This window comes from Vipera berus, assembly GCF_964194415.1.
Source record: "Vipera berus genome assembly, chromosome: Z".
Classification (NCBI taxonomy): domain Eukaryota; kingdom Metazoa; phylum Chordata; class Lepidosauria; order Squamata; family Viperidae; genus Vipera; species Vipera berus.
In genome coordinates, this window is record NC_138205.1 from 39298531 (window position 1) to 39320356 (window position 21826).

At 38.6% G+C, this 21826-nt stretch overlaps 1 protein-coding gene across 1 annotated transcript in view; it reads right to left on the reverse strand.

Moving 5' to 3' along the window:
* Window positions 1–21826, reverse strand: part of LOC308678250 (junction plakoglobin-like) — a gene marked incomplete at its 5' end in the record, with an annotated part of 71015 nt that overhangs the window by 25881 nt on the left and 23308 nt on the right.

The following is a 21826-nucleotide window of genomic DNA, read 5'->3' on the forward strand; positions in this document are numbered from 1 at the left end:
ACTTAAAAGCATCATGGAAACAAAGCAAGACATTATCCCATTTTGCATTCAGCATATTAAAATGGTGACGAATTTCCTTCTAAACTGCAACTAAACTGGATGTTAAGTTAAACCACACCAGAGCTGCAACACTGTGAGAACATGGCCATGAAACAACAGATGTTCTTCCTTCCCTGCTCCTCTTCCCTTTGCTACTTTTCCACTTACATCCGCACTTGGCCCCAGCAGCAGAAGTCCACCATTGCATCTAGTCCAAGCATGTATCTTTCCAAGGGTTGTGATTAGCTATGGCTGCTCTTTGGGGATGCAGTAGTATTCTCTCACAAGTGCAGAGATGGGGAAGGGATAGCAAAGGTGAAAGGAACAGGGGAGGCAAAGGATCTGTGCTTCATTGGAGGTGGGATGTGGAGAAGGCAGGCAAGGCAGGTCAGGGAAGAATGAGGGAATGGTTGTCACTGATTTGTCTCAGGTTCTTCATCCATGCATCATAGAACATTTACATAGAGAAGGGCTTCTACCTTTGGAATGGATTATTTTTCTGCCAAACTGCTTCAGCAGCATGCTGGCCCTGATATAAAGACTCCAACACGAAGATATATCCTTATTACACAGCGGCTGAGTTCAGAGCCTTGGTCCGTCTTCTATTTTAAACCCCAGGATTTAAATGATATACTGTATACTCAAACATGTTTTTCTCTTGTCAAGTTTATTTCATATGTATACGGAAACCAGCTTTTTTTTAAAAAAAAAAGCTTTTCTCTGCCAGGGGAGCAAGATAAATATATCTGCTTGTTTAGAACAGCTATTTTACAAAACAGGAAGAGAACAGCTACCAATACTGGAAAATAATCTTTAGTATCATTAAGGTAAAAAACAGTGACAGCTAAGGAAGGAATTGGCAGTATTTAAAAGGCAGGACAACAAATATTTTTTTAAAAAGATTTAATTTTTCTAGGGCATTCTCAAGAAACTTAAAAGAAATGCTGCCAGTTGTAGTCCTCAGCATGAAATGTGCTTTTAGTATTTTATTTGCTTTGGTAAGTGAATGAAGAGATAGAAAAAATAAATAGTGCCTACTGAAATGGCATCAGTCATTCCTAAATAAAGGGTAGAAATGGAAATCTAGCATAAGAGTTGCTTGGTAGCAGCCTTCTGTCCCAGATAAAATTTGCTAGCTTGTTTTCCAATGGGTAGAGACTAATAACAGGCACCAATTAAGTGCTGCTCCTTGCCCTTGTACTCTAAGCCAGGGGTAGGCAACCTCGGCTCTTTTATGACTCACGGACTTCAACTTGAAGTCCATGAGTCATAAAAGAGCCAAGGTTGCCTACCCCTGGTCTAAGCAATCCATTGCCTTCTATTAAATCTGCAGAGAATAACTTGGGAAGAAGAATCAACTTACAGGGTGTGTATGTGCAAGGAAGGTAGGGAAAGCTTAATGGTAGCAGTTTCAACAGCTGCCATTAACTAGATGTATTTGAAAAACAGTTTTCTCCAACTAGATTAAGTTGTTGAAAATGCTAGTGTAGTCAAATTGGAGATTTATTCCTTTACTTCATCTCATCTGGGGACCTCACAGAAACCTTACTCATAAAACCTTGACCAGCTGTCTGCAGTCAAGCAGCTAAATAATGTGTAGCTCTAAATAGCAGCTGACTAAACTAACATGTTGAAAAGCTATGCTTCATTCTATGAGCTATTTGATTATCATTTTTGCAATTGTTTCTACAGAACAACCTTCCCCCAATCTGACTTCCTCTAGATATTTTGTGGGTACTACTCCCAGATTTCTCAAAATTTATAGGTTTGTGTGGTACAGATATTTTTTTATTTTTTAAAGCATTAGAAGTAAGAATAGGAATATAGTTACTGGCATGTCAGAATTCATTTTATTTTGGAATATTATAACAGGGTGGAAGAGAACTTAATTTACCACATGTCCTCTCATAGGACAGAAGTAACCATATATCATCAATCCCAGGTTTTCCTGTCTAATTTTTTTTTTCTGACACTGAAACCAAATCAATTTTCATCACAACATTTGTGTGGCTGTCTTCCTTCAAGACATTTAGTGCAATATATGCAGGTTTATCCTAGTTTATAGTCACCACAACCTTGTGATTTTGACAAGGTAGCTTAAGTCATAGGTCAGGTATGCTTTCATTTAAATAGAGTTGTCTGCTTAAAGTCATACAAAACCTTCAAAATAGCACTTTAAGACGGATAAGAGTCAGCTTATACAATTAGCAAAACACAATGGAAAAGTTTTGATGGAATTACATCAGGTTCTTATATTTTAGTACTTACATGAAGCTAAAAATAGTTTTCTTAAATATGATTTGTTGATTTGTCATCAATAAATCACAAAAATGAGTTATTACCATTTGTTAAGGTTAGCACAAAGTTAAAAGCCAAATTACAGAGAATAGAATAATCCTATTCAAATGAAGAAGAAAAGTCAGTTATGACTAGTTCTCATTCAGCATTACTAAGTTTGGAGGAGAATTCTAGGCAAACTGTGAATATTATACATATTTAAATATTCTTCTGCAAAAAACTATTTTAACTTTTGAAAATTAGCATGCTTGCCCATAAACTTTTATATTCAATGTTTTTATATACTATTTGTTTTCTATATAGTAGAATGGCTGAAAAATGTATAATTTAAAAAGAAATTCTGAGTATATAAAGTAACTTAAATAAAAATATATTATTAATTGTTGGTATTGGAAGTTCTTGAGCCAAATGTATCATTACCCTGAAAAATCCTTATCGCCTTCTGCTTTACCCCCAAACACCTTGGAGATTTCTCGTTTTGCAATGATGTTATGAGCATAAGAATCATAAACTACAACTTTCTTCTGTCTCATCTATCCAGATGCTACCCTTTCAACTTATTTATTTATTTATTTATTTATTTATTTATTTATTTATTTATTTATTTATTTATTTATTTATTTAAATTTAATTTAATTTGTATACTGCCCTTCTCCCGAAGGACTCAGGGCGGTGTACAGGGCAATAAATACCAAAAGTACAAAATACAAAAATTAAGAACAAATTAAACAATTGTGCCCGAATACAATAAATTAATTAAAAACAATAATTAAAACCCCAAACCCATCAGACCAGGCTGGCTTGTTCAAATAAATAAGTTTTTAGATCACGTCGGAAGGAGCGAAGGTCGGGAGCCATCCGGAGCTCAACCGGTAAACGGTTCCAAAGGTCTGGCATGCCCACAGAGAACGCCCTCTCCCTAGGGGCTGTCAGTCAGCATTTTCTGACCGGTGGCACCCTGAGGAGGCCCTCTCTGTGGGAGCGCACTGGGCGGAGGGAAGTTGACGCCGGCTGCAGGTGCTCCCTTAGGTACTCCGGACCCATGCCACGTAGGGCTTTATAGGTCATCACCAGCACCTTGAATCTCACCCGGAAGGCAACTGGAAGCCAATGCAGCTCATGGAGCAGAGGTGTAACATGGAAGTATCGGGAGACCCCCAACACAACTCGCGCGGCTGCATTCTGCACCAGTTGAAGCCTCTGAGTGGTCCTCAAGGGCACTTAGGTTGCCAGCATAAGCTATTGAGAACTGTAATTTCTATAAACTAGATGGTATCACATTCAGAAAGATTGTACCTAGCTTCATAGTGTTGGCTTGTCCAGACAGTATTGACTGAGAGATACACCCAAATACTAAGCAGATTACAGTGGGAACACTGTAGGTCTCATGTCAAAGCAAAGTGGTTCTCTAATGTCAGGAGAAGGGGAACTGGGCCAAGCACTAACAAAGGATGCATCAACCACGTTGGTGATTAGGAAGAGAATCCCTCAAGCAAAATGAGAATAACTGCCACACCCAAGATAGGAATGGCAGTTAAGTTGCTTCTCATTTCTATTCCCAGGGAAGACAGTGACAGGTTTCTTCTGCCAGATGGAAATGAATTGAAACTTGTGAAGGAAGATATATTCTTCCAGAAAATGGCTTCCTAGCTTGGCATTCCAACTGCTAGTATAGCATGCAAACCAATCCAAAGTAATTATCAATGTGTTTGCTTTATATCAATAACTGGCCAGTATAGATTTAAATATTTGCTTGAACCAGATGGTTTTTTGCCATATATTTCTGGAATGCTTCAAGAACTACTACTGAGCTTTTTAAATGAGTGTATAGCTATCACACTTTCCTCCTAATTCTACACATAAACAGTCTCAGAAGTTGTACTTCGAAATATTCTATCAAGTGTGAATGGAAGAGGTAAGATTTCTAAATCCATTTAGAAGATAGGAGAAAATTAGGTTACCAGTCTCATCCAACAAAAATTATCTGGCAAGTTGAGTAAGAGAACATGGGGAAAAAAAGAGAAAGGTAAGCATAAAGTGGTGCTACTTTCTGATTGTCTGAGTCTTTAGAATGTTTCAATCAGTCCTAAAAGTAGACTCTGATTTCCACATGACAACGGCCACTGTGCTCAAAGTGGATACATATCACACCCTCAAAATCTATAAAAGCAAAATCTATAATGACTGTATTGTTGATTTGTTGATATTGTCAACTAGTTGGGTATCAGCACTTGGTTATTCTTGGGTGATCTCAAAAAGGTAAGCAAGGTCATACTTTAATACTGGAATGTGAAACCATCAAGGTTTGATTGGGAAAATGAAAATCGTCCTCGAAGAAGGCAGTGATAAACCCAGTTCTGTACTGTACCCGCATATGGTAAGAAGATGGACAGGAATGTGTCTATAAAACCACTAGGAATTGAATTTAGTTTAATTTTACATTAGAAACTAGTTTGAAAGTCCAGTTGCCCCAATGTTTCCATCCCCACTCAAAAACAGGAAGGACAAACCCTGTCTTTTTGTAAGAGATGACATGGCACTTATTAAAAGAGGGGGAGGGAAAAACAACCTTTTAAATTATCTTTCTTTTAGGGCTCCAAAAGACCATTCTCTGGCAGAGCTGTTGCTTCCAGAATGAATGTCCCAAAATATATTGCGAGTTGGGAGAATACATGAATTGCTGCACAGTGGTAGGGCAGGAAATTCATTTAATTCTTTTTCAAGGAATTGTGCTGACACATTTAAAATCACTACATACGTATAGGTCCTTCCTGCATTGTTGAGCATGATGGCTGCAGTAGTTAGCGTAACACAAAAGTAACAAGAAAATGGAGCCAAATGCTGTTAATTAAGTCAGCCAAGCTCTCCGATTTACAGTTTAATAAAACTAGAACTGCATGAAGAGTTATGGTCTCTTACTGCAGATAATTCTTTACTTGCTGTGCACTGAAACCATATGGATCTCCTGCATAATGAGTGAACCCCAGGAAAGAAATCTGTAAAAATCATTAATTTTGGATTTTCTTTAATGTACCGTATACACTGAGCACAAGAATGTTTTGGGGTACAACTTCAATTTTCCATAAAATGTATTTTTAAAACCTGCATTGTTCACAAAACAAAAGAAAGTAAAATCAATTATGGATAAAGTCTTAAAAATAAATGGATCATATGAATTTTAAACCAACCTGTTTTAAGCAGCAAGGGAAAGTTTAATGTTTTTTTTCTTTTAAAACATTTAGAGAATATTGCATGGAATTTGTATTTTTCTTCTAGCCTTGCCTTTCAAACAATGTTCCAGATATAACAATTTATTGTCTTAGGTTGACGGATCCTGATATTTCCACTCCTTTGTAACATATTTACATATAGTTATTTTCAATATTTTAATAATTAATTTTAACCAGTATATAAAACATAAATAAGAACATGAGAATCAAAAACACAGGACAAGCATTGCTGAATTACAGTGTAAAGTATTTTGAGAAGAGAAAAGCATTCAATGATTCTCATTTGCTTCTCCACAGGGAGTATTTTTCAAGCATTCACATTTCAAATATTTTTATGGATCCCCATGCTACTTTAAATTTAAGTTTATTAATTGCATTTTAATTTCAAATACTATATGTACTCTTATGAGAGTCTATTAAGTAGTCTTTTAATAAATTCACAAAAGTAGCTAACAAAGGCCTTGTCTTCCATCTATAGCTTCTCTGACCATTTGTGGGATATTACAAAACCATTTTCTTGCCTGTCAGATAGTTCAGAATAAATTCTGATTGGTCATTGGGCTATTAATTATTGTGACTTTTTCCTGAATATAGTTTAGAATATAAAAGCTATTGTTTACTATTGGAAGCAAGGATGATCTTTCATAATCACATCAACAATTTTTAAAAAGCCAAATAGACTTTTAAAGAAGTTAATTAAATCAAGAAAATCAAGGCAGAAATATTAGAATGGATTAATTTTTCTCTGATTGAATGCAGTAGTCCTAACAATTAAATATTGAAAATGGGCATGCAGTGGTACAGGATTGCCTGAAATATCTCTGAATGATCTGCAGTAGATCAGCAGGATTACCAATTTTTAATTGCCATAGCAATATGATCTTTGCAGATGCCTAATTTATGGGAAAATGAACAAAGTATCTAAAAAGATTCTGAATTCAGACTTGTCTAATTAAAAAAAGAAAGAGGTGGAGATATCCAGAGATTCGACTCTTTAAATGTACAACCAGATTCACGTATTCAGTTGAAGCTAAAAATATATGTAAACCATGTCATCATTAATATAAACGTCACCATTATTTGTGCACCTAAATTTAACTGGTGTGAATTGGACAATATATAAAGCAAAAAGTAGATCTGCTCATCCCTGGCCTAGATCAGCTCAAGCAGAGCAGGAGTGTGCTTTGAATTACATTAGGCTTCATTCTCCACTGTACTGCTGCATAAAGTAAATACAAGTTTGCCTAAGTTTGCTGGTTCTGCCATCTTCTTCAAGCAACTATAGCTGAGGGAAAAGGCTCGTTTCTAATCCAAGTCTGAGCTATGAGATAATGAGATTCCTTTTGGTGGTTAGGGTGGATAGTGCAAGGAGAACAAGTTTCAGAACCCCCCCGCAGGAATTTGTGTTCTGTCTCTCTGAATTCCACTGGGGGTCCTGATTAACCAGTTCAATGATGGGAGCTGGCTCTGTGCGAGGTGAGAAGAGGAAACTCCCACAACTGAATAAAGCCAGAGTGTTTCCTTTTATGGACACACCGAGACAACTGAACACATAATTTGTTCCTATTTAATAGAGAGAAGCACATTCCAGCTGCCTTCCTTCTTCCTCCTCCCACTCATTTCTAACAAAGGAGACTAAATCAAAAATCCAAAACTTGCAGAGAGAAAAAAATACTAAGAGGTGACAATATTTACTTCCACACAGATATGGATATCTTAACTCCCACAGATTACTAAACTAACTAGCAGAATTTCTGCAATAGCTAGGTTATGGATTCAAGGTTCAGACCCAATATTTATTTTTATTTATTTTAATTCCATTTATATCCCGCCCTTCTCCGAAGACTCAGGGCGGCTTACAAACTTAGCAGTAGCCTTCATTCTATGAATATGCCTGCTTATTATTATTATTATTATCCAATTTAAAGGACTACCAATGATTCTTTATCCCATTTCCTCAGTGGAGGAGAATTTACAAATCTAAATCTACTGCCACGCCAGCCCAATAATTATTTTCTTCCCCTCATAATTATGCTGCAAAAGTTAAAATGGCTACCCTAAATGGCATGGGCCCGGATTATCTAAGGGAACACCTGCTGCCAGTGTCAATTTCCCATCGTCCTGTGCGCTCCCACAGGGAGGGCCTCTTCAGGGTACCGCCGGTCAAGGATTGCCGACGGGCGATCCACAGGGGGAGGGCGTTCTCTGTGGGCGCGCCTGCCCTATGGAATCAACTGCCAACGGAACTCCGGACTGCCCCAGACCTTCGTTCATTTCGCCGGGACCTATAAACCTGGCTCTTTGAGCTATCTGGTCTGGACTGAGGGGTTTAATGTTTTTAAATTGTGATTTAATTTTTGCGGCTAGACTTAATTTAATTTAATTTTATATTGGATTGTTTTTAAATTTTGCCTTGTAAACCGCCCTGAGTCCTTTGGGAATAGGGTGGTATATAAACCGAATAAATAAATAAATAAATACTCTTCTCCAAAATATAGTTAATTATAATGTAATTAATTTACAGTCCTCTATACAACATTTGACTTTTATTTAAAATGAGAGATGTCTACCCTTATGATATATTATGCAAAAATGCACCACACAACAGATTAAAAAATTAGCAACATCAAGTACTTTGCAAAATGAGTTATTCAGAGTTATTGTGTCCATTCTTTGTGAACATAAAACTAAAGTATGTCATATAAAATAGTGGAATTATTAATGAAAAAGTATAACAACTTACAAATAAAAAGCCCACTAAGCAATATGCAGATTTTATATAGGTACAGATAAAACTAATGTGCTCCATTTAGCTTGGTTTTCAACTCAGATCAGTTTCAACCTGGGTGAACCATGGCAAGGGAATGTAATGGTGATGGGGAATAGTCCAAAGGAGAACACAAAATGGCCTACTTCTAATTTACAACATTATTAATATCAAGGTTTTTTCTGCTTCAGAGTTGTGAATTGAATGCAATTCTGTACATCTAATAACTAGCCCATTTTTTCTCCATTTGCATTTGCATTCCTTCTGCTATATTATTACTGACTAAAATAATACAACCCTATTCCTAACATTTCAAGAATTGCTATTACCTACCCGTAATATTTGCTTCCTTTCAATCTATTGGCCCTAATGAGGCCTGGAGTTGCCATTGATAATTCTGAAATATGTGCAGGGAGGTTTTTTTTAAAAAACAGACAGCCATAAGGTTAAATGTTTACATTAAAAATATATAGAACTTTCCCTTCCTTATTCATGCAGAGATAACAATTAAAATACTAATGTTAATATTTACAGGAAGATATTGAGTCCATATTAACAAGATGGCAAATAGGCTGATATATACATGTCAAAAGAAGCAGCTGTATGTCAGTAAATATTTTTAAAAGGTTCAAGTTTTTTGACACCTAGGGCCTGCACAAATGCTGGCTAGACATGCAGGAGGAAGCATATGCCAACAGTAGATACTACCAAAGAAAACGAGGGAGGGATTTATTTATATCTGACTGGAATAATTTATCCATTGAGTAAAGCAATCAGTTTAAAGAAAACGAAAAGATTATTGTAGAGAAAATCTGTAGAACAACTTCATTCTCCCATGCATGAAATTAAAAATGGATCAATAATACATCCTGTTAGCATTCTAAAATTAAAAATAAAGGTAATCTTTCCTTCCAATTGGTGATGACCACATAGACACATCCGTGCAAGTGACATATTGTTTTTGAAACAATAAAGAAATAATTTTCCATTGCCCTCATCCAAGATATTTTTACTTCCTAGTTTAGCCTACAGTTCCCAGTAATCCCCTGCCCAAATATTAACCAATTCCAACCAGGTTCAGGTTTTAAAACCAGTTAAGATATATACAATGTAATATTTATGAATATTAGACAATATTATTTACAGAATATCTACAAATGGCTTGTCTAGACATATAATCTCAGATATAAAACATTTATAGCTAAAATGTTTGTAGCTAAAAATTATGCATTATGAAGGAAGACAGAATAAAAACTGAAGTCTCTTTTGAGTTGAGTTTGATACATCCATGCAGTTTTCTTGGCCAACTCAAAGTCTAGTCTAGCAAGTGTTAGGTTTTCATATTCTACCTCTGGAAGATACATTGCAAGTCGAAAGAACAATGACTTATTGGGCTGGGAAAGGATTGCATAGAACAGAAACTAATCCATTTTTCTATTATCTGTTTTTCACTTTAAGCATGTTTCATCTACTGAGAAGTTATTCAATGAGACTATCAGCTCACAATGTGCAAAGCACCTGCACTTATCCCATTTGTTAGAAAAGGTAGGGGCATCCCAGGTATACCTGGCTAGGTATATAAGAGGGGCTAATAGCCCTTTGTCCTCAGTTCTGTGCTAACCTCAATAAAGATCTATTATGCTGAACCCTGTTGTCCGGAGTTATCCATGCAGTCCAGAATCCACTACACAATAAATTTTATGTGTCAAGAATGAGTCAGGCTATCTACGTATTGATGGTATTGCCTTGGAGGATGTTCCCACCCACTGTACTTTGTCTTATTTTTATCTTCTCTTTCTCCAGGCCCTTTCTTGTTCTAGTTCACTATTTAATTCTTGCCAAACAAACATCTGATTGGCATCTATTCCTTTCCTAACTGCACATCTAGGTTTCCAATATTATTTTCCTGAACTGATTTGGATAAGGCATAAATTTCTTTTCAAATTCTCTACCATGAAAGGACTACCATAGGATTCATTTTAATGATACAGATTTAAATCTAATCTGTAGGTCTTAATTATAAAGGGAGGCTCAGCCAATCTCAATGTTCAATTCATTTGTTTGCGGTCACAGACCAAAGTACAAATTCAACAAAAGAAAAACATAGAAAAAGTAAAATCATAGACAATTGGACACCGGAAGCCTTGGCTGAGGGGAATTGCAACATTCTCCTCTAATAGTTACAACTCTTAGAAAAAATTTAGAGACCTGAGAAGTAATATATGAGGAGCCATCCCCTAAACAATATAAGACCAAATTACTAGCATTGGGACCAGAAGGGTCTATTTTAAGGAGAGACAGTAATTTAGTTCTGCCTGCGTTATACACAGGGCAGTATAAAAAGACATGCTCCACAGTTTCAACCTCAGCCCTATCACAGGGGCATAATCGCTCGCTAATCGGGAGCCTCTTAAATCGCCTGTCGAGTAGTGCTGAGGGCAAGACATTAAAATGGGCTAGAGAGAAGACTCTCCTATACTTGGGGATAGTTAGAGTGTAGAAGTATGAAGCCATCCTCAGTCCATAATTATTAGATTGACTGAAGATCAGAGGGGAGCAAGTTTTGTTAGCTCTGGCTCTTAAATATTGCAAATCTATGTCTACAAGCCATTGGACTACCCTAGATTGGGCATCTTTAAGGCCATAATCTCCCAAGGCATCACCTGAAAAACCCAACAAGTGGAGTTTCTTCATCAGCTCCCTCTCCCAACGAGAAGTATGAGGGTCAGCAAACACCAGGGAGAGGTAGCTACTAGAGACTGCCAAGAAGAGCACCCGAAACCACCATTTAAAGGTGGTGATCCACACCATGCATTCGATTGAACGAATGCCCAGTTCCAGGTACATCAGAGCAAAGCAAACACAGGGATGGAGACCCAGAAGTTTCCTAAGAAAAACAGCCTGGGTTCTTTCAATACAATCCTTGAAGCCCTGTATCCATATGGGAATTCCATAAAGAGTTTGGGCCAAGGTTTTGGCTTTATATATACGCAGAACAGAAGGGATGAACTGGCCTCGAGTAAAGAAAAATCTTAGAATCTGCTGATGGCTACAGGAAGCCGAATTCAGCACCTGGGTTCGATGTCTGGTCCAAGCACCAGTGTTCTGAAATTGAATACCTAAATACTTGAAGTGGAAGACCTGCCTAACAGCATTACCATTGATAGCCCAGTTGTATAATTTCCGGGCTCTAGAGAACACCAATACTTTGGATTTGTCGTAATTAATGGACAAGTGGTTCTCGGCATAGTAGGACCCAAATGCAGAAAGTAATCTTTTCAGACTGAGCCTTGATAGTGATAGAAGGACCGCATCATCAGCATATAGGAGAAGCAGGATCTTCATAATTGACAGCTTTGGGGCATGGGACTCAATATGTCCAATGTAAGAGGCCAAACCAGATAAGAATAAATTAAACAAAAGAGGGGCCAGGACACAACCCTGCCTTACTCTGCTCTTAATCGGGATAGGATTTGAGAGTTCTCCCTGAAAGCCGCACCTGACCTGGCTGGAGGTCTGATTATACAAGGATCTAATTAGGAACAAGAGACGTCTTATCAATAGAACTTTGGTGCAATTTTGACCACAGCAGTTCCCTAGGGACTGAGTCAAATGCTGCCTTTAGATCAATGAAAGCAGTGAAAACCTTGCCACCTGGTGTGATAGTGTATTTGTCAACCAGGTGCACTAGGACAAAGCAGTGGTCCAATGTGGCACAGCCCACTTTAAACCCGATCTGTTCTGCACCAATAATGTTGGACTCCTCGACCCAGGTGAGGAGTCTACGTTGGAGGTACTTAGCATACAGTTTTCCAATGATGGAAAGCAGGCTTATAGGGCGATAATCGGCCGGGTTGTTCCTATTTCCTCGTTTAAAAACTGGGACAATAATTGCTTGGCTCCAGGAGGTAGGAATCCTGCCGGAAGTATTAATATGGGTGAAAAGTGTTGCTAAGAGAGGAATCCACCAGTTGGAATTAGATTTTAACAAATCAGGGGGTGTGGCATCAGGGCCAGGGGCTTTGCCTGACTTGAGTTCAGAAATAAGCTCAGTAATCTCAGCGTGAGTCACAGGTTGCCAGTTGCAGGGGGCAGTTGTGGGCCAAGCTCAGTAGGAAGTGTTGAAGCCTGGAAGATTGACAAGAAATGATTTTCCCAATCTCTGTTGGAGATACAGCAGAGAGGGGGTTCTTGGTGGCCAGGCAAAGAGCTGGCAACAATTTGCCAAAATAATCGGGTGTTCTTCTGCTGGATGGAGAAGAGAAGTAGATCCCACATCTCTCTCTGTTTAGCCCTCTTTTTCTTAACAATTAGTTCTTTATACTCCCGCTTCAGGCGATAGTATTCCTCTGGTGGGCGTTTATCACCTCGATTACGATAGAGCAAGTAAACCTGGTTAATCTGGTTCCTAAGCATCAGACATTCTTCGTCAAACCAGGGATTACTTCTTAAATGATATGGGCCACTTGGCCTACGATCAGCTCCTAGCTCCCTTTGGACACTATTAATTAGTGATTCAAAGGTCAAAATTATCTCTGAGCCGCTACTTGTTAGGGCCTGATTGTATAGGCTGAGACACTCTGGAGATGATAAAAAGGAGTGGAACTTTCTTTCAGCATTAGGAGACCATTTGATCCTCCTTGTGTACGAGGCCACATAAGGATCCAATATCTGGGGGCCTTTAGACAGATGTATATTTGAGGAAAGCCCAATGATTGTCACCAGGGGATAATGGTCGCTCTCCGTAAGGCAGTCCACATAGAAAGCATGTACTGTCTTTCTTAGTAACTGGGAAACCAGCACAAAATCAATAACACTACTCCCACCTGAGGAACTAAAAGTAAACTCACTGGCTAGGTCGCCTGGGGTACTCCCATTAAGGATTATCTTATTGTGTTGGGATGCTAAAAGGGCTAACTAACTGAATACCAGCAAAGTTTGTTAGTTCATCGTGCCTAGCTGAAATCTGGTGACCTATTGCCTGGAGGATTTCTTGGGAGTAAAGTGCCTCAATCGATGGAGGAACTTGGACTCCCAAACGGGCATTAAAGTCACCCCCTATAAAAGTGAACAGCGCTGGGAATTTAGTTTCAATGCAAGTAATATAGTTCTCCAGTTCGCCCCATTGAGCCTTAGTATTGGCTTGCCTCACCGACGGGGGGAGGTAGACGTTAAACAATAACAAATTGCTGTGTCCTCTGTTAATTAGGAGCGCCATGGCTAAGGAGCCACAGGAGGGCAGCTCCACTGACTCCACTTTTAAAGAGGTAGAGACCAAGCAAGTTAAACCACCCTTGGGTCTTCCCGTCGTAGATTGTTTGGTAGCGGCCAAGGAAGTGACCGTAAACCCTGTGAGGGATATCTTATCACATGGCCAGGTCTCCTGAAGCAAGACCACATCAAATGACTGGATATAGTTGGTAAATTCTATGGTGCCGCACCTTTCCCCCCAACCTGCTATGTTCCACAAAAGGCATTTGAGAGTGCAGGGTTTTTTTTTGCCAGGTTTGATAGTCATTCTGTAGTTATTTTTTTCCAGAGAACCCTTCAGGTCCGGAAAGATACACCTGTTGTTAAATGGCAGTGTCACCCTCTTGGGAGACAAAGGCAGGGAAGAGGGGAAGGGAGGCGAGCCTTGTTCATGGGGCTGTAGGGCTCTAAGCGTGCTCCAGTTCATACATGTAGCATTAGTTGGTTGCTTAGCTGGCAGGCATTCAGTGTCCCCAGCAGAGGGAGTCTGAGATAGCCCAAGATCTTCAGATTTACGAATTTATGAAGGGCCAAGGAAACTTCCACTGATAAATCAGTATGGACTCCCTGAAATCCAAGGAGATCCTTGTCAGGTAGTGAAAGACTCCAGAGCTTAGATTTAACTGCAGCCAGATGCTTTATAATTTGGGCCCTTTCTGGTTGTGGGATCACACGAAAAGAGTTGAAAAGCTGTGTCTCCTCCATGTTCCAGAAATTATCTTGAGATGAGTCGATCTCATGGATAGGTGGACTCCCAGAGGCACTGGCCTGAGGCTTATTCACTAAGAAGCCTTGGATGCCCTGGGCAGGTGTCACTTCCTTTGGGGTCATTTCTTCCCAGCTGATCAAGTCAAGGCAAGCTTCCTGATGAGATGTTACTCGTTGAGGGGGGTTGGTTTGACCGGCTGTGGGAGGATCAATCAGACTACCATATGAGAGGACGCCATCAGGGGATTTTACAAGAATGGGTGTGTAATTAGTAGATGGTCTAGTGTCAGGAATGACATTCAGGGTTGGCACATTAACATGTGCTGCTGAAGGACTTTGGAGGGCAATAAATCTCCGGACGCTCACAGATTGTCGATTGCTTAAAAGAGGCTTAGTCGACGTCTTTGAAGACTCTTCTTGGCAAAATGCCGAAGGATCTTAGCAGAGATCTTCTCCTGAAGAATAGTTTTGGAGTGTTGGGGTTGTCAAAACTGAGTAGCACTCTAGTGCACCATATAGGGGAGGGTAAAAATTCAACCTCCTTCAAATCATCAGCTTTCAGCCCCAATAGCTGTAGAATATGGCCCCTTGCCAGCCGTATTGAGCCCCAACGAGGCAAGTAGCAGTTAATGGGATTGATATTAAGGGCCACCTGTTTTGGCTGTAAAACCAGGTGACTGTTTGCGTCTAAAGGTGTAGAGTTCGAACTATTAGTAGGGTTGCATTGAACAGATCTTTTGCTGAGGCTTGACAGGGAAGACCCTGCCATCGCATCAGGCTGCCGAGCAGCCAGTCCAGGGCTACTACTGGCAGCCCAGGAAACTAGATAGTTTAGAGTACTTATAATTTTATCAAGCTGTAGCTGTATGCTCGGTGTTATATCTGCAACCAGAAAACATTGCTGGGCCAAAAGTTCTGTGAGGGTGGGCTCATTTAAAGATTGGTTAGGGACCGTAATTTTGGGGGAGCCTTTGTTCTCAACTCGTGGGGCAACACTCTCAACCGTCAAAGGATCACAGCAACCGGCAGCAGCCAGATGAAAGGGAGCTGGAGTTTTCAAGCAGAGAGGCCGAGTTAAAACAAAGTCCTCAATCTTGGATTGCTTCAGAGGAGGTTGAGAAACCAGGTCAGTGAGGGATTTGCTCCTTTTCCTTGACTTCATTATGTTAAGTAGCACAATAGAGGAGGAGCAAAGAGTAATACAGCAAAGAGTCCAATCCCTGAGACGAGTCCTGGATCCAGAGGAAGAGGAGTCAGGAGCCGAGAAGAAGCAAGTCCCGATGCAAACAATGGCAGAGCTCCTCGCAAGTAAGGCAAGGATCCTACCCTCCTGACAAGCAGGGAGTAAATAGAAATGATAAAATAATAAAAGGAAAAAGATAAAAATAGTAGAAAAATAGGAGGAATAAAGTAAATAAATAAATGTCAAATAAAAAGGTCACATCAAAGCTAAACAGTACTAGGCTTCCTGGCTAACGCAGTAAAACCTATGTAACAGCAACAACAACAACAACAAAAGCAGCAGCAAGGCATTCCCATAGCTGAGGCCCAGCTCGGGTAGTTACAAATACGGTTGAACTGTAGCTAAACTGTAACTGAAGTATGGCTGGGGTGGATTAGTGGCCACACTGCATAGAATTTCAAAAATATGGAAGGTTTAAAAATTAGAAGATTAGAAGGCTAGGATAAAATAGAACAGTAGCCTTAAAATCAGATAGTAGGTAAAATAGGTTGAATAATCTTAGTTAAAAGCAGGGAGCCTACTTGCCTGCTGCTGCCGCTCCAGAGCCTCCAAGCATATCTCCAGGGTTTAAAAAGTTAAAAAGGGGTAGGTTAAAAATACAATATTAAAAGATTAAAGATTAAAAATTTAAAATATTAAAATAAAAATAAATTAAAGTAAAATAAAATAAAATAAAACTTTTACTTTTGGAAGAGCTCTTTACAGCCTTTGCTGCCTTTCCACCATCTTGGCTCCACCTCCTAGTCAACCAATCTCAATGTATACATGTTGTACTTTGACAATAAAGGTTCATTCATTCATTCAGATATATATATGCCGACGGTTTATTCCCAGGAGAAGGGCGTTCTCTGTGGGTGCGCCTGCCCTATGGAACCAACTACCTACGGAACTTAGGACTGCCCCCGACCTTCGCTCATTTCGCCAGGACCTGAAAACTTGGCTCTTCAAGCTGTTTGGCCCAGACTGAGGGGTTTTTAATTTTAATTGGGTTTTAGATTTACTTTTGGGGCTTGAATATAATTAATTGTTTTAATTGATTTTAATGTTTGTATTTTATGGTTTTAACTGCCCTGTAAACTGCCCTGAGTCCTACAGGAATAGGGCAGTATACAAATTCAATTAATAATAATAATAATAATTAATAATAATAATAATTAATAATAATAATAATAATAATAATAATAATAATAATAATAATAACAATAATAATAATAAAGATATATATTTAACAAAAATAGTCTCCTTTATTTGTTTGGATGTTTGTTTGCTGAATTTATATGCTACCCTTCTCACTATCCCAAGCAACTCTTTGTGGCTTTTGATCCAAATTCTGCAATTCAGAGTTAAGGGGTGTTTGGTGCTCTTTAAGCTTGCTTATTTTCTTGCAGATGTTTCATTAGCTAAACTGGTAACATCATCAGGGCTAGTAAGGTGTGCAAATTGCTGTCAGTTTATAGTCTAGTGGCTTGCCTGTCAGTGTTGATGGGGGTGGTCTTAGAGATTCTTTGGTTGGCCTGTTTGCTGTTGGCTTCATTGGCAGTTTCTTGATTGGGGTGTTGTTTACTTGATTGTTGGTCTGATATTAACCTTGGTGTTAATCTATGCTGATCTGGATGCTGATTGTTGGTGAAGTGGTGCTTGGGTCTTTTTATTCCATTTTGGGCTGGATGATAGTCCCTTTTGCATAGTCTGTAGATGTTAATGCATACATGTCTATGGATGGCTGATTTATCAGAATGCCCAGCTTCTAGAAATTTCCTGGTGTTTTTTGACCAGGCTTGGTCTAGGATGGTCGCATTTTCCCAACTGAAACTATGGTTAAACATGTCTATATGTTGTGAAATTAAACAATTTTTATCATGTCTTCTGACTGCTAGTTGGTATTCATGGGTACGTTCCGCCAGTCTTCTGCCTGCTTGTCCTACATAGTGGTTGTTGCAGTTCTTACACTGTATGTTGTAGATGACTCCTGTTTTTTCTTCTGGGGTTGCTGGGTCTTTTGGTATGCTTAGGATGTTCTGAAGGGCTTCAGTTGTCTTGTGTGCTATGCTAATGTTACCTATCTGCAAGAAATATCTGCAAGAAAACAAGCAAGCTCAGAGAGCTCAGGATCTCTCAAGTCAAACCTGAGCTACAAATATTCTATTTTATTAATTCAAATATTCTATTTTATTAATTTATATTAATTCTATTTTATTCAGACTCAGTTGAATTTCTGCCCAAGGCAGAAATCCTTATACCATCCCAGAAAAATTGTTGTCCAAAGTTTTCTCGGAAACCTCCAGTGATGAAGTATCCACTACTCCAGAGAGCAAGCCATTAATCACTCTCACTATCAGAAAATTCCTCATTTCCAGATTGGAAATCTGATGAGCTTCTACCATTGTTTCTTTTCCTGTCTTCAGGTGCTATGGAGAATAAATGAATACCCCTTTTCCCTGTGACAGCCCTTCAAGTATTGGAAGGCCAATATCACATTGCACTTTTCCTCATTTGACGAGTCCTGTGAAATTTAGAGCTAATGATCTGAAAAGGAGACAGCTCCTAACACAAAGTCTTGCAGGTCAGAAGGGATCATTTACAATTCTCAGGACAAAAAATGGGGACATACAATAACAGCTTTTTAAAACACCAAGCCATGAATTATAATATATAATAATATTATAATAATATAATATAACCAGTTCCTATATACCACCTTATATCATTTTATAGAAAGAGCAGTTCAAAAGAAAAATTCAGGCTCTCAGAGAGGCAGCCTGAAGTTCAGAAATGAACTAGGCATACAGATCTATGTTCTTTATATACTGGAAAGAAAAATGTTGGGCTTCAAAAAGACCATTTCAATACAGAAATTGTGCTGTAGAAATGAATTCCAAAATGAATTATGTTCTTGATAACACAAACCCATTGTTAACAGTTTTATTTGCTCAATGCATTTTTAAGAAAACATTTACAATTTTTGGATGTATAAAAATACATATTCCATCAGGTTGGTTAAGCTTCTTTACACTGCCAGGGTTATCTCCACTCTTGTTGGAATCCTTCATTCAGTCTATCCCTTTTCCATTAATCATATGTATGCATGTTGACATTTATATTGGCTTAAAGTATTTTCCTTCTTTGTACAATGATTCTGTTATTCACAGGACTCCATCCTCAAAGCTAGAGGTTTTCAAACCGCCTTGGGATGCAGAACCTATTAGTTTGAAAAAATAATTTCCAGAACTACTGATCGGAAGACAAAACTACAGTGATAGAATACCGAACACAGTTTGTCTCCTCTCCTCTTTCCTTCCAGTTTCTCACAGTTTGAAAAATCCTGCTCTAAGAAACACTATTGACAAGGGAAGTTTATTGAAAAGAGGCATGTGTCCATTGTAAAAATTGGAGCTCAAAATGTGTCTAGTGCCGTGGATATTATAATAATATTTTACATAATTACGTAATTAAATAGCACTGTTTCTCAATCTCAGTAACATTAAAATGTATGGACTTCATCTCCCAAAGGACTCCACCCAGCATGCTGAGGAATTCTAGGTGTTAAGGTTAAGAAGCTGATTTATAAGATTTTTTTTTATTTGAAACATGCAGAAAGACACAAAATCCAAACATGCACAATGAGAATTACTACTAAAAGGATATATGTAAAATAAGAATCAAGATGTTTCAAGTTTTGATAAATGAATAGATTAAGAGGTTGCAAATTGAAAAGATAATTAAAAGGATTTTTGAACAGCCCTTCCCTCAATAATTAAATTATGCATCACTAGATTTTTTTTAGAAAAGTTGATAATAGCATAATGGAGCTTTAATCCATATCCTATTTTGAAAACCATCCAAACAAAAAGCAGGTAAAGTCTTTTGCTTGTTTGTCTGATGTTTGATGTTACGTTACTGAAATAGTTCTAGCAAACAGGCTCTTACATACTAGGAGATACAAATATTTACTCAGTAGAGTGAAGTGATTTTCACACAAACAGATTTAGATGTACATGTCAAATGAGTAGGGATAATGAATACAAAATAGATATCTACAACTAAATCCATTTATTTATGTTTTTGTATTAAAGAGGTAGGGCTTAAATATATTTGTTAAGAGTAGTAACAACAACCAAACATATTTGGATATTACATTCTAAGCTGCAGTTCTGGCCTATCCCCAGGTATATAAAACTATTATTCAGAGAAATGAATCTATGACCTTCATAAAAGTTTATTCTCTTACCAACTTCTTATATTTCAGGGTTGGTGTGGTCTTAGTAGGCCAGTTGGAGGCAAGGCAAATAGCCAAAAAAAACCCTAAGGAATTTCTTTGGCAAGTAAGAAAAAAAAACAAGCAGTAATGAAACAATGCAGTTTAAGGTTTCTAAGAGTACTGTATTACGTACATATTTTAAATCAATATTTATATTCATCCCTTTAAAGATGAGCTGGTAATGCTATTACCTTTCTATAGATGGGAGGGCAGGTAAGGTTACAAAACAATAGCATGTTTAATGCCATTCTGCAAATCAATAGCAAAAATGGCTTAGAGCAGACATGTCAAACACAAGGCCTGGGGGCCAGATCCGGCCCGTGAAGTGGTTTCATGCGGCCCGCGAAGCCATCCTGGAAACAGTGAGGGAACGGCCCCCACTGCCTTGGTCCTTCTCCAGAGACCCTCTTTCTGCCAGAGACCCTCAGATCTGTCCCACTCCTGCCCAGGCCCCCATAGGCACCCTTGATGCGAACGATGTAGAGCTGGCCACGCCCACCCAGTAGGCCATACGCACTCTAGCCATGCCCACCCAGTAGGCCACACCCACCCTGGCCATACCCACCCAGCCCCCTGAGGGCAACTGCAATGCTGAAGCGGCCCTCAATGAAATTGAGTTTGACACCTCTGGCTTAGAGTCATTTAAAACCCACTGCAATGTAACTACTGCACAGTATTATGAAAGACTCGCAATGCGGGACTTGGGGTGAGATAAGTTAACCTAATGTCATGAAAGGGTGAGGGTCAGCCTTGAAATGATTCTGTTAATCTGATTTAAAATGAGTAATGGACCTATGAGATCCAGCCCCCATCTAGATCTAAAGCCATTCTGAAATGAATGAGATTCCACCATCTTCTACACTAGGGGTCCCCAACCCCTGGTCCCTGGACTGGCACTGGTCTACGGCATGCCAGAAACTGGTCCGTGCAAACAAGCAAAGCCCCATCTGCAGGATGCAGGCAGCACACAAAACAATACCCCCTCCAGTCCACGGAAAAACGTCTCCTCACAGAACCGATCCCTGGTGTCCAAAAGTCTGAGGACCTCTGTTCTACACCACTTATTCCATTGTTAAGTTACTATTACTGTACAAGCTGCTCTTGTTTAATCAAAAAATACATCCTTCTATGCAAGCAAAATGTTAAGCTCATTACATTTTTTCCAATATCTGAGGTCAGAAGAAAAGCTTCCTAATAATGTCTGTCCCAACATAAGCCTTAATATACCCTCCAAAAATTGTTTAATTCTGCATGGTGCCTAAATACTGTGAAATAATTATTATACAGTAAAGTAATTACTTTAGTTATAAGTTCCTTTTTAGAAAGCAAGGAATTAAACTTGTTTACCAGGTTCATTAGGTATCAAGACCTTTCAGAATTCACAGATACCAAGTATATTCATAAAACTTACTGAAATGCAAGAGTAAAATCAGACCCAAAACTTACTGATATGCAAGAGTAAAATCAGACCCAGTCTATTAAAAACCTTGTCCCCTTTCCACCCAGAAGACATGACCCCTTCTAACAGCAGTTTGCTTTGCTCAATTTACAGCTCTCTCAAGAGCTTATCAATGAAATTCTGAATACAAACAGTCACTGCATAACTTCATTAAGTATTTCCTCTATTCAGAGCTGGACTATTCTGGTTTACAGAATAATTTATTTTGTTCCTTTCACTGCCATTCTCCTTTCTACCACAGACATGCCAAGCTGCTTTCTTAAAGCTTTATCTTAAGAGTTATTATGCAGAAAACTTGGGAATGGAGGAAGACAGTAGAATTCAGAGTAGGGGGGAAAAGAAACATGGAATTAGTTTGCATTGGATTTCAATCAAATCAGTTCAGAATCAGAAGGATTTTATAAAGCCCCAACCTTTCTTCCCACTCAAAAACCACGGAAATCCAGTCAAGCCAGCATCTCTGATAGAAGAAACATGCATTTTTTCCCTTACCAGGAAAACTCAAAATTGTGTTAATTTCACAATAACAGCCATATTATTTTTAAAAAACATAGAAAGCAAGCACTAACATCCA